This window comes from Sparus aurata, chromosome 13 (genome assembly GCF_900880675.1).
Source record: "Sparus aurata chromosome 13, fSpaAur1.1, whole genome shotgun sequence".
Lineage (NCBI taxonomy): Eukaryota > Metazoa > Chordata > Actinopteri > Spariformes > Sparidae > Sparus > Sparus aurata.
The window spans coordinates 4,635,396-4,649,133 of record NC_044199.1 but is presented as its reverse complement, the minus strand read 5'-3'; the positions used below and the strand labels follow the sequence as shown (position 1 = coordinate 4,649,133).

Below are 13,738 nucleotides of genomic sequence, written 5' to 3'. Positions count from 1 at the left end.
TTTGATTTGAGGCTTGCTTCTTGCACAGAAAAAAGGACAAGACAATAAAGCTGAAAATAAAAGAAGTTATGTCCACTCAGTGTATTTTTTGGCAGTAAGGTGACCTCGCAGTGCCACATTACATCATCAGAGGGTTAAAACTACGTCATATATCTGCATAATTGGTAACAAGTATTGTAACAACAAGTAAGTAAAAAACTTAAACTTACAAGATGGATTGTACAGTTTCTTCAGTCATGAAAATGAATAGTTTTGTTTATTTTGTTTGTTTAGGCATAACACATCAGTGAATGAAGATCTTTCTCTTCTGATAAAGTTGCACTTTTGAATAATTCAATGAAGAGGAATAAAGGAAAATTACAGAAAACTGTTAAATTTTATGGGAAGAGATTTGTCGAGTAAGCTAAACGCTACCATTCATTGTTTAGATTGGTGATCAGTGCTTGGTCATGCATAGCTGATTTTACGTATGTGATTTCTATTACTGTGTCAGCTGGTATTTTCCTCTGTTCTGTTCTGCTCCTATTACAAGTGCACATTCCGTCCACTGTTCTTGTTTTCTTTTTGTTGCTAGTTTCAAATTGATCAGAAAGGTGCACATTAGTAGACACTGAAAAATGCAGAACACTAATTAATCACTGTATACCATTGAGCTGATCGTGGGATGTTTGACAGTAGCGTATGGGGATCTGGGATAATGGGTCTTTCAACATCCACACTGGAGTTGACAGATTGCAGATCATGTACCAATCAATGATCATCTGAGTGTAGCTTTTTAATTGGAAAGATTGGTGTATTGCGGGGACTACAAGTCTTCATGAGTACTCCTGCCTTTATCAGGCCTTCAGTTGTTGGCCTGATGCCGTCTATATCTTGTTGTCTTAGAGGATATTGTCTCTGATAAGGCAGCACAATCCAAGTTTTGATTTGGATGGGTTTTGCTGACCTCACTAGGCACATCTGTATTGCGCTGTGACTATACTTCCTGTGATATATGTTTGAGCCTGTTCCATTGATGCCATTATCTGTGTGGGAGGACGATTATTCACTAACATTTTTTCTGCTGTCCCTACATCACATGTCCTCAAAGATATATTCTCATATATTGTTTACTTATTTTGTGCTCGCAGCCATTGCTGCATTTGTAATGCTGACTTACATGCTGACTGAATGCTGACTAATGCTGAATTACAGCGTTTTAACTGTTAGGTGCTTATTCAATCAGCTGATGTGGAATAATATAAATTTTTAACCATCTATGATTTCTTCACACATGATTAACTACTGTCACCATTGGATTTGTGAGAACGCTGTAATGGACTCTGTGTCACGTGCAGCCACAAAACTCCCTCTCTGTTGTGCAGTGGAATGTAAACATGCACACTGCTTTCCAGGATCTGAAGGCCAGCTCTTAAGGCGGCCCCTGCTTTGGGTCTTCCTGACTTGCACAGAAATTCACCTCCATGTCTGTGAAAGGGACTTTTTTGTCTGGATCATGGGTCATTTTACCGTCCTGTCGCATACTACTTGTCAAAGCATTCTCCTGTTGCCTTGGGAATGCTAGGGTGTCTCAGGTTGGTGGCTGCTGTTCCAATCGTGATAGATAAATCTGCTCCTGTTGTACTGGCCATTGGCTGTGTTGAAAAATTAAGTGCTACACATTTTAAACACTTCCACTACGCAACACATGACAGCTGCATGTCCTTCAGGTTATTTAGCGATCATTTTATCAAGCCCACACATAACTGTAAAATGCTCACCACCTCTAAATCTATTCACATTCCTCCCTCACATAGAGTTTGAAGTTGAACACGACTTTGATCTAGTGATTGAAACCAGCACATCTCCCAGACCAGATTTCATGCAGACACCAATACCGAATTCTGATCTGATCTTGTACACTGATCCTCTCATACGTCTGGCTGGATATGCTGTAGTGAGTGACTGGGAAGTGATTGAAGCTTGGACACTTCCTCATGGCACCTCAGCACAAGCTGCAGACTTTTTTGGTCTTATCAGAGCCTGGACACTAGCCAAGGACAGAGTGGCTACTATCTCCACTGACTCATGTAATGCTTTCTCGGCATCATCAGATTTTGCACAGATTTGAAAAATTAGAGGTTTTTAGATTTCTGACATCTTCCAGAAAACCTATGAAACATCATAATTTGATTTAACAGTTGCTTGATGCTATCATACTACCTGCACAACTTGCTGTTGTCAAATGTGAAGCACACACTTCTGGAATGGATTTCCTTAACCTCTGTTGTACATCAATGTGCCTCCCTACAACCAACACAACCCACTTCATTGTCCTCCTTTTATGATGTCGCAGTGTTTCAAAACTGTGCTGATATTGAGGAGAAAAATGTATGGGTTCGTAAAGGTTGTACACAAAATGCAGTGTCTGGCTTGTGGCTCCACCCCGATGGTCGCCCTGTTTTTCCTTGTTCTCTCCTCTTTGTGCTGGCCTAAGTGACACATGGTACCACACACGTAGGAAAAGGGGAGCAAAATTAGATAATTAGTTCACAATGGTTTGCACCAGGCATCACACAGGGTTTCCTTTCTTTGTTAACCATACATGGGAGGGATGCTTTCTGAGCTGTAGATATAATCTGAACATTGCAGAGACTCGAAAGGATTCACATAGCATCACACTGTGCAGACAGATGTGTTGTTATGTTGTTCCTCCTTGCAAGTTTATATAAACTACTTCAAAGTAAGTCATCGGTGTCTCTGAGTTTTCTTTCTCTCTCCTGAATGGTCATGTTAGCATGAGAACTGACAATGACAGAACTCAAACACACAACCGAAAGCTTTGAGTTGACTAGTAAAAATTAGTTAATTGTATAGCAAAAAGAAGCCCTTAATGGCCATAGGTGCCGTTAGTCAATCATCACAATGATCAATTTACTTGAAAATCTGTTTTTCCTGTTTACTTGAGAAAACAAGCTCTGGTATCCAGGGATAGCCATTATTGATCAATGCATCAGAATGTACATAAAGTTTATCTAAATATAGATTTTATCTGGCCTATAGCTTTCAAGCACCCACCGATGTGTATAGTTTGTTTTCCCTACCAGTGAACACAAGGTGCAGCCTACAGGACAGTAATACATTTGCATTGAGTTGATTTTTGATTATCTCAATGATTTTTAGCTGCTGACACTGTTCTGTCTATCACATTGAATACTCATACATGTAAACTTCTAAAAGTTTATTTCTATTGGTAGGTTGGTTGAGTAACCTTGAGTGAAAGGAGTCTCCTCCCATTCCAGTGATAACTGTCATATTGTGCATCGGCTCCTTCTGTCGGGAAAGTGAAAGCAAAACGGGTCACCCAACCTGCGAGCATGAGACATGAGGTGAAAAAACTCGAATAGACTGCAGGAGGATTTGTACCCCGCTTCTCAATCAATCAATATCAGTTTCTCAATATAATGAATGTGGAGATGTGCAAATAACAAACCAACAACTACTTTTGCTTTTATGAAACAGATTCCCTCTAACATGTTATTCCGAGCACATTTGCACAAACCATATAAAAAATTGCAGATGAGCTGACTGTATTATAAACTGAAGCCCTTTAAGGTCACACGTTCAATAACTTTATTCATGCTGTTATCTGATGATCACAAAGATCTGTTTTCTTGTGAAATTTGTGTTCTTGTTATCTCAAGAAATCAGGCTCTCGTATTCAGAGATAACCACTGTGCATGAGGGCTGTCCAACTGTCAAATCGTAATAGGCATGAGGGCTCCCTCACAGACATCAACAGGTCCAACAGGTTCAGCACAGTAGTGACTCAACCTTAGATGTGGAGCATTATAAATTAGGTTGTCAGAAACAATAAATCGCATTTGGGAAAAAAGCAGGACCTACGATACAATATTCTCACATCTAATGACGTTTTATCGTGTTGAAAAAATACAATTTGATGTAAGTAAAAAAAAAAAATTTTTTTATGGGAAGAATTTCTGCACCACATTTCTCTTTTTGCTGTGCAGAGATTTTTTTTTTAAGAATATTTGGAATTATTTTTAAATTACATTTTTTTTTAATAAAACAATTTAGTCATTGGTTTACGTTTTCGTTTTTTACTGAGATAAATGACCTGGGTAAGGACTGATCTCAGTGACCTTTACTAAAGCTGTGTGTTTTTTCTTCTTTCAGCACTGAAACAGACACAGGTTGAGCAGCGATGTCTCCTGGCTCGGTGGCATTGTGTCTCCTGCTCATGCAGACTGGAGTTTACGGGTTTGACATCAAGTTCGATCTTGAGTTTTTACGTAAGATTGGTTTTCAGTTTATTAGTAACTTTTTTCGCAGTGAAGCAGCCAATGAAAAGCATGAAGACATCACTGAGAAAGCGATCTTAATATCACCCTGCAGGCGTGTCAGGCTCTGGCCCTGGCTGATGGCAAAGACTTCACTTTTCCTGTAAGTGTTTAATCTAAATAAATTATACATTTTGGATCAGTTATTAATATATGTGATTTTACACTACAAGTGTGTGTGTGTGTGTGTGTGTGTGTGTGCGTGCGTGTGTGTACAGCCTCAGCCTTTTACAGCCGAGTCCGTTGCTGCTGCCTGTCGAGCACCAAAATCCTCCAAGAGATTCCACCAAAGCATCAAATTAATCCAACGAATGAATCGGCTCGTAGACGCTCGTCATGTCTTTGACCCTGAATACCATTTTGACAATGAAAAGTTTGCAGAGGGAAGGAGAATCATCACAGGAGGATTGGCAGTAGTGAAGGCCAGCAACAAGGAAATTAACTTTGAGGCAGCAAGAGAAAAACTTGGAGAAATCACACACCCTTTACAGGTACTGTCTATTATTTGTTTGGTTCCTGTGTTTATTAAAATTTGCTTTTAAAATTTGCTTGTAGAGGTGCAAAACAAAACCCCCCACTAATCCTTGTGGCCATATGGATGATTGTGAATCAATAATGTTTGCCAGGTCCAACATGATTGTTTGAAATATCTCTGTGTAATAATTCTGGCTTCTAACAAGGTCTGTCAGCCAATAGCATAACACCCTTTTGTACCATGTGGTAACGTTATCATCAACGTTCTTAGTAGTTCCCCATTTGTGGAAAAATAACATAGAATGGCTGATTTCTACAGTACAATAAGTGCCCATAATATTGTACTGCCCTAAAGTTAGTGGTAGGGCAGAAAGAATTTGCAACCTTAGTGTTAGCTAGCTAGCATTAGCAACATTAGCTACAACAAACTGGCAACAACAGCAGTGGTGTTGTAACATGAATGCAGTGGGAGGGGGGATGGATTTTGCAGTTGGAGTTTTTTTGGTATACACATTTTTAAAGGAGTCATCACCCGGAAATCACAATTTCTCTTGTTAAAACATGCATATTGGTATTGGACCTCAGTTGAAACTTGCCTGAAAAGCTGGAGTTTGAAAGTGGCTCATTTTTTTTCGCTTTGGCTCTTTTTCTGAACAGGAATAGCGCAGAAGGGTGCGTATTCCTGAAGCACGAGATTTTGACTCTGCTCCTGTGGTGACGTTACCACAGGAGGCTACTTGCATAAGCATCGGCTCACAGCCGTCCTCAGCCAGACTTTCTGAGTGAGCACGCCGAATCTGCCTTTCTCTGGCATTTTCACGCCATACATCGTGACCACCAGCATTAAAACTCAGGTCTCACATGTTAAACACGAGTGTGAAAAGTAAGAAGGAAAAAAAAAGAAGAATTTACCATTCAGAGACATCCTGCTGTAAACGTGTCTCTTCCACCGTCTCTGCCTCTTCACTCTCCCGTTCGGATTCCGACTCCAGCTCGTACATAAATGCCTGAATTCTGTAAGGTTCGTCATTTAGTGTGTGCGCCATGACCGGGGGCTGTTTATGTTTTGGAGTTTGTGTGCATGCAGGCTAGCCTCTCATTCTGGCTCTGTCCTTCCTGCGGCCAATCAACGCACGCCTCATTACATATTAATACAATGCACATCCGGACCAGTCAAAACCTCACGCATAATCTCGCGTGAGAAAGTCGCGGTATGAAAAAGTGTCAGAACAAGCTCTATGTTTGATTTTTTGATTTTTTTTTTTTCTAATAAGTTTTAAGAATTGATCCAAAGCGATCCAAGGGGGACTGGATATGTAAAAAAACAGGTGATGACTCCTTTAACTTACAATGACATGGTTGTTTGAAAAAGGAGGCCTAAGTCTATTTTACTGTTTATTAAGGCAATCAGTCACATTTAAAAGTTCTTTTGTAAAGCATTTGTCAGATGCTTTTGTCCAAAGCAACTGACAGAATAGTAATTCACACTCACAGTCATACACTGATGGTGGTGGCTGCTATGCAAGTACTGACCAGTACATCAGGAGAAGTTTGGGGTTCAGTATCTAGCCCAAGGACACTATGACATGCAGACCAGGGGAATTGAACCAGCGACCTTCAGATAACAAGACGCTGGCTCTACCCCTGAGCCACAGCACTTTCTAACTTTGTCAATAAAAGAGCTTTATAAATAAAATGTATTATTATTAAGTAAGGATCTTTGCAGCTCTGCAGTTTATGTATTTTTCAACATCCTTTAAAAAAAGCAATACAATAAACAACAATAAAATTTATAAAATAAAATATTTACCTTGTTTTTCTTTTCAAATAACAGGATTTCTACAGTCACAGCAACTGGGTGGAGTTGGGAAACACTCTGCCAAACACCAATCTGATCAGATCAGGCACCAGCATTGGTAACATAGCAGGTATCGAGCTCATTCAATGTCAGTGTTTGGCTGTGTTACCAAAAGAGAAAGAAATGTGATTAAAGAGATAATTCTAAAAACAAAACCCCGAAAAGACTCAAAATGTCTGGTGGATTTTTATCTCCCACAGCTTCAAGCAGAGCAACCTGTCGCAACTGTGATGGAGATGACTGCACAAACAACATTTTGGAGGATATCAAACGGGAAAAGATACTTACTTCTGGATATTTTGGTTTTAGCAAACCAGAAGGTAAATGTCCTGCCAGTGCCTACCATAAGAACTGTATTTAATTTACAGTACAAAGACTATTTAGAAAATGTCATTTTGTCTTTAGGCTTGTAAATAAAATGTTTATAAATCACTGCTCTACAGCCAAAAAAACTGTTTCTAAAAGCACACACTGATAGGTTGTCCCTCCTTGCACAGGAAAATGCAGCCATGGAGGATTTTTTGATGTTTCAAGACTATTCAAGCCTAGAGGTGGGATCAACAAAGACAAGATGACTGCTGAGCATGGACATCTCCACAAGGACGCAGCAAACATGGCAGTAGCTGCAACCAGTGAGCTACTGGAGGACATTCGAGGGGCTGCTGGTGACAGAGCTTTCCTACAGTAAGAAACCTATTCTTCGTGATTTCATTATGTACTGTAAGGAGGCAAAGCAAAGTTTTGTATGTTTTTCATGTCTGTTTTATTTGTCTCTGTCCTCCCCTCAGGATGATGGGAATTTCTGGTAAAGCTCTTTGTTTTGTAATCGACACAACAGCAAGCATGAGTGATGACATTGCAGCAGTGAGGACTGTCACTTCCTCTATAATCAACAGCAAAGTGGGAACAGAAGATGAGCCCTCACTTTATATTCTTGTACCTTTCAATGATCCAGGTAGTATGACTAGTCCCTGACTACAGTTTGAATCCTTATTTTCCTCTTAAATAAGAAATAAATGGATGTTTGTGTTAGGAAGTTTATGAATTTGCTCTTTATCTGCTTGCCTTCTGAACTGTAATTAACTGAAATGACCTGCAGATTTTTGTATGCTGACATGTGCTATGAACTTGTTGGAAAATTATAATTGCTCTAATAATATGCATAAAAAAATCAGTGTCTCTAAATCACTTGGAAAGCACAAGCACAACGTGAATAATACAATGGTTTTCTCTACACTTGAATCTCAGATTTTGGGCAACTGATGAGGACTACAGACCCAAACAAATTCAAGAACACTATAAATTCACTATCAGCAAAGGGTGGAGGAGATCTTCCTGAAATGAGTCTATCAGGGCTGCAGGTGCTGCCTCTGCAAAATGAAATGGCGTGAAAAAAGTCAAACTACTGGATAATTTTGATCCTCTCTTCCTCTCATAGCTGGCTTTAACTGGTGCTCCTCCTAATTCTGAGATCTTCCTCTTCACGGATGCAGCTGCTAAAGACAGACACCTGAGAAGCACAGTGATTGCACTCATAGAGCGCACCAAGACAGTGGTGAGTATTCTTAGTTTCAGTGTTAAAAAAAACAAACATGTCATGTTTTCCACCTCATCCAATCCAATACAAGCAATTTTTTCCACTATAATTACAATTTCTTCTCAAAAACTGTTTTTTATTCATTTGATTTCTTTTCAGGTGAACTTCATGATTACAGGCGGAGGAAGATTTCGTAGTAGAAGACAGATAGGTAACGATCAACAACAGAGTCAATTAGCACCATCGTATGTCCAGCTTTACAGAGACCTGGCTCAGACTTCAGGAGGTCAGACTATTGAAGTCACAAAGAGTGAGCTCCCTGAGGCCGTCAGCATCATTACAGAGTCATCCAGCTCCTCTCTGGTATTAGGTTGTGCTCTCACTGGCAATTACCGACTTTTCTAATTGTTTCAAATATTCGGTTGTGTCACCAGTTTCATTTAACCCTCTAGGTGACCCTCCTGCAGGCAGCTAGGAGTCCAGGAAAGGCTGAAAATTTCACCTTCACAGTTGACGAGTCAGTAAAAAACCTCACAGTTTACATCACTGGGAGATCTATAACCTTTACTCTCATCAGTGCATCAGGTGATACTGCTTTGGAGATTACATCTTTTAAAAGGTTTGAATTGTATTATTGTCAATAAGCATTGAAAAGGTGTTTTGAAGCCATTTTATGTAAGCTTTGAAATTTCCTGACTTTGGCCCCATCTGGTGGTATTACTCAGTGTCACACTGAGGTACAGTTAAAAGAAAGCATGCTACGACTTAACAACTGGTCTCGTGAAACATTTCATTGATAAAAATGAAAGGAAGTTAGTTTAACTCTCAGTCTTCTAACCACTGTGTTAAATTTTTTGCCCTGACTTTCCTTTCAGGTGTCTCTCAGCAAAGCACCAACACAGTGGGATCATTGATCACTGCCTCCCAGACAGTGGGGAATTTCAAGACTCTGAAGCTAAAAACAGAAGTGGGACTGTGGGAAATGAAAATAGTGTCAACAAATCCCTACACTTTGAAGGTCGTAGGTGAGAACTCTTGATGATGTGGATGAATCACATTAGAGATACTAATGTCCCTCCAGATTTAGTAATGATCAAGCTGATTTTTATGTTCAGCATGTACCCTCATTGGTTGATTGTCCTTTCTTGTGACTTTTTTTGCAGGTGAGAGTTCCATTGATTTCCTGTTTGACTTTTTGGAAGCATCCGAGGGCCTATTTGGAGGTTTTGATGTCATAGACCATCGTCCCAGAGCTGGTAAAGGAAACAGACTTTGCGACAGGTATTTGATTAACTTCAGCATATTTCATTGCATTCTCTCTTTTTCTGAAGGTTCTAATGGTACTCTGTTATTGACGGTCACCGGGAGTACCTCTGCCACGGTGACAGAAGTGATTCTGGTTGAATCATCAGGGTCAGGAAATGTCAATGGCAATGTGACAGCTGTTGGTGGAGGAGATTACTTGGTGGTGTTTAACAGGGTACCATCAGAGGAGTTTGTGGTGCTCATGAAGGGGCAGAATAGCGACGGGTCCTCCAGATCCTCTGGGACCTTCCAGAGGCAGTCAACTAGCAGCATCAAAGCCTCAGCTTTGACTGTTACTGTTGTAAGTAAAACTACTTCATCTGAAAACCAGATATGACTTATAAGATTTTTTGCCCTTTCAAGGCGAGTGTGAACGAATGATTGCCAACAGTACAATGCCCCACACAGGGCACCATTTGTAGTGCTTTGTTTTAAGATTGATTGTACTTCCAAAGCAGGTCGCATTATTTTTGTTTACATGGCCCAAAATCAGATATCTCATTGCCTCAGGGGCCTTATCCATACAGCGACCAACCACCTCTGTCCTTAGACCCTGTATTTGAGTAAGGAAAAACCCTAAAAATAACTTTTCAGAAGGAAGAAACCTCACTGAGAACCCCTAAAGAGAACAAAAATGTCTTATTCAAGAAAATGATAAAAGATAGCCAGTGGCCCATCAGGGGGAGCCTGAGTAAAAAGTCAATTTTGAATCTAATGCCATCTATTTGTACAAAAAAAATCTAGAAATCACATAAAAGGTGCACAAGTTAGATATGCAGTGAGTAAAAACTACTTCTTTAAAGTGTTAGTGCATACCTCTAACATCTCAAATGTCATCTACATTTTATATGACTCATTCTCCCACTTTCCTTCCATTTGAGGCTTATACAAATCGCATCTTTGCACCAGGAGAAACATATTCAATTCCCTTCTCTGTGAAGACCAGCGGTGCAGGAGGAAAGTTCACTATCCGAGCTACCAATGACCGAGGGTTTACTTCAACATTCCCGTCAAGTTTAGTCCTGGACACTGGAGGTAGTGCTAACGGTACAGTGAACCTCACAGCACCTGTTACCACTACGTCTGGTACCGACGTCACCCTGACTATTGAGGCTGAATCTTCAGGTGGAGCAGACACTAACTACCTTGTGCTGCGTCTCACTGTCCTTAAAACGGTAACTCTCCAGTTGAAATGTGAAGGCACTGAATAATCATTCTAGCTTTTTCTTTTCTGACTTTTTCTTCTCCTCATACTGTAGGTGACTGATTTCACTGCGCCCATGTGTGAGCTGCTCAGCCGACAGTCCAACTGCACTGAAAACTGCAGCTTGTGCACATGGAAGATCTCTGTTCAAGTGACTGATGGGGCTAACGGGACAGGTATCGACCGTGTTAGCCTCAGACAGGGCAATGGCACCATGAACACCAGCCTGGCTGCTGGCAACGAGAACATAACGCTGGTGTCCTACACTGCATCTTGCAGTTCCCCTATTGTGGAGCTGCTGGTTGTTGATGGGGTGGGTAATGTTGGCTCCTGTTCCTTCAGGTCTTTGTCTACCAAAGCTGTTCAGTCTTTTCTTCTTTGCCTTGGAATCACGATCCTTGGGCTCATTTTACCATTTGAGATAGGAATCAACTGAATGTTGACATATTAATGTTGGGAAGACTTACATTTAAAAGCTCTCTTGACTTTGGAAAAACAAATATTTACTTTGTTGCCAGTTTATTGGGTAAATATAACTTTAAATAATGCAGGCTTATACAACAGCACTGCAATAAACCCTATGAATTAGTTAGCTATAGCTGAAAGTGTAATATGGCAAAGCCTTAAAGTGTAACTCCACCAATTTCCCACATTAACATGTGTTTACTTGTCTTGGAGTAATATAAGTCCGTTTGTGGCACCATAAGAAGTTGCCTGTAATCTGATACATTTCCTCCAGTGATGTCACTCAGTCTGCAGTGAGTGACACAAGTTGCATTGTGGGTTATGTAGGCACCAGGTTTTGAAAATGAAGAAGAATGTACAAAATAAAAAAGGTGATATCTCTGGTTCAGGTTCAGTTTGAATCATTTGTTTTAAAATTGTCCATTATGAGGCCAACAGTATTATAGGAGTTCAATTCTAGACCAAAAGATCTTAATCACACGGTGGCCATTTTCCTCCACTCAGCCTGGGAAACAAGTGCAGGTAATGTTAGGATATTGTTATCGTATCGCAACAAAACAGTTTTGTGTGAAACAGTAACTTTAGCTAGAATTTGGTTCAGTGGGATGCCAAAGAAAAGTGGCCACTTTGTGAATATGGTTTATCGACTGTTTTTCCAAACCTGGCGCCTACATTACCAACAATGCAACTTAACCACTGAGTGGCATCACTGGAGGAAACTTTTCAGATTTCAGTCAGCTTCCTCAGGAGCCACAAACAGCTCTATGATACTTTTTTGTAAAATTGGTGGAGTTACCCTTTACAGCTTCCATTCAGGAGGCTGTTGTTTGCTGTGTTTTATCGTTAGACAGAGTTTTTTTTTTTTAAATGAAAGCATTTATGGGAAAACCTTATAACCTGTCAACTGAGTGTACTATGTACAACCAGGTGAATAGTACTCCTGTTGAACCAATGCTAAAATTTTTAAACTATGAAATGTGAACTGCATGTCATAATAAAACTTACTTTAAAAGCATAATGGAACTGTGATTACATAATGATTTAGACATGTCAGATTAATTATAATATGTAAATCAAGATACAATCAAGATTCTCTGATATTAAGTTGTGTACTGCTGTAGTTGATTGAATTGTTAAATGTTTTTAATCATTTAGAGGGGCATATGTGACATTTTTTTAGCAATTAACATGTATAAGTAACTTTTTTAATTTCCCATATGTGAGAGGATTGTATCACGACGTGATCCATTGGACGGCTCTTTACCACATCTCAGGATGGATTTTCCACGACAGTCAAATGGATGTGACTTTGTAGATGTTTGTTTGGTGTTGATGCTGAAGTTTCCCAAAGCCCATTTTTAAAATACACACATTTGATGCATTTGATTTGAGGCTTGCTTCTTGCACAGAAAAAAGGTAAAGGGAAAACGAGACAATAAAGCTGAAAATAAAAGAAGTTATGTCCACTCAATGTATTTTTTGGGAGTATGGTACCCTCTGATGATGCCACATTACATCATCAGAGGGTAAAAACTACGTCATATATCTGCATAATTGGTAACAAGTATTGTAACAACAAGTAAGTAAAAAACTTAAACTTAAACTTACTAGTTTGTTTGTACAGTTTCTTCAGTCATGAAAATGAATAGTTTTGTTTATTTTGTTTGTTTAGGCACAACACCACTGTTATTCAGTAACAATTTTTCTGCTGTCCCCTTATCACATGTCCTCAATCATATATGCTCATATATTGTTTACTTATTTTGTGCTGGAAGCCATTGCTGCATTTGTAATGCTCACTTCATCATGGGTCCAAGGTGATGTGATTGGTGTTTGTCTACTATCATGAGAGTGACATGTTGGGTGGAGCCTAAGACCTGAGACCATGGTTGCAGTTTAGTTAAAAGGGTCACTGCCACTGCTGATCCTTGCAGTCCTATGTATAAATTCAAGCTGACATTTAGAATGTTTTCTTGTTGATCAGTTTTTCCCAGCACTCTTTATTATCTCTGTGTGTCTATATCATGGTGCAATACAGTGGCATTTGTGGTTTATATGCAGCTCCCAATTGTCTCACAGTCCAGTTTTTCCAGGGCTCCCATCTCCATTTTAATTCTGATGCTGAGGGCCATTAGATTGGCTCATCTTGTGGTTACATGGAGACAACTGGTGGCATGTGCTCCCCCTTGTCACTCTATTGTCACTCCCTCGGTAGTCCTACCCTTGGGCTGGTTGGGCAGTCTCTTTGGCGATGTCCCTTTTTGCCACATCCCCAGCAGACCTGATCATCAACCTGGGGCCTCATTTATAAACGTTGCGTACGCACAAAAGAAGGCATCCGCCACTCTCTACGCACACTGTGGGATTTATAAAAAGAGAACTTGACAGAAAAATGCCACTGATGGCAGAAGAAAGAAACAGGAGAAACTGTGTGAAACTGATACTGATCATATAAAATAAATAGTAATATTACCTTTCATGAACAGTCTGCAAGACATGGATAAAAAAAATCTACAATGAATAAACAAACATACTCTCTGGAGTGCACACGGGAA

General features: G+C 39.8%; 1 pseudogene; it reads left to right on the top strand.

Annotated features, from left to right (window-relative positions):
• Positions 1 to 3,878: 3,878 nt before the first annotated feature.
• LOC115594383 (von Willebrand factor A domain-containing protein 7-like) lies at positions 3,879 to 12,030 on the top strand (annotated as a pseudogene).
• The last annotated feature ends 1,708 nt before the right edge of the window (positions 12,031 to 13,738 follow it).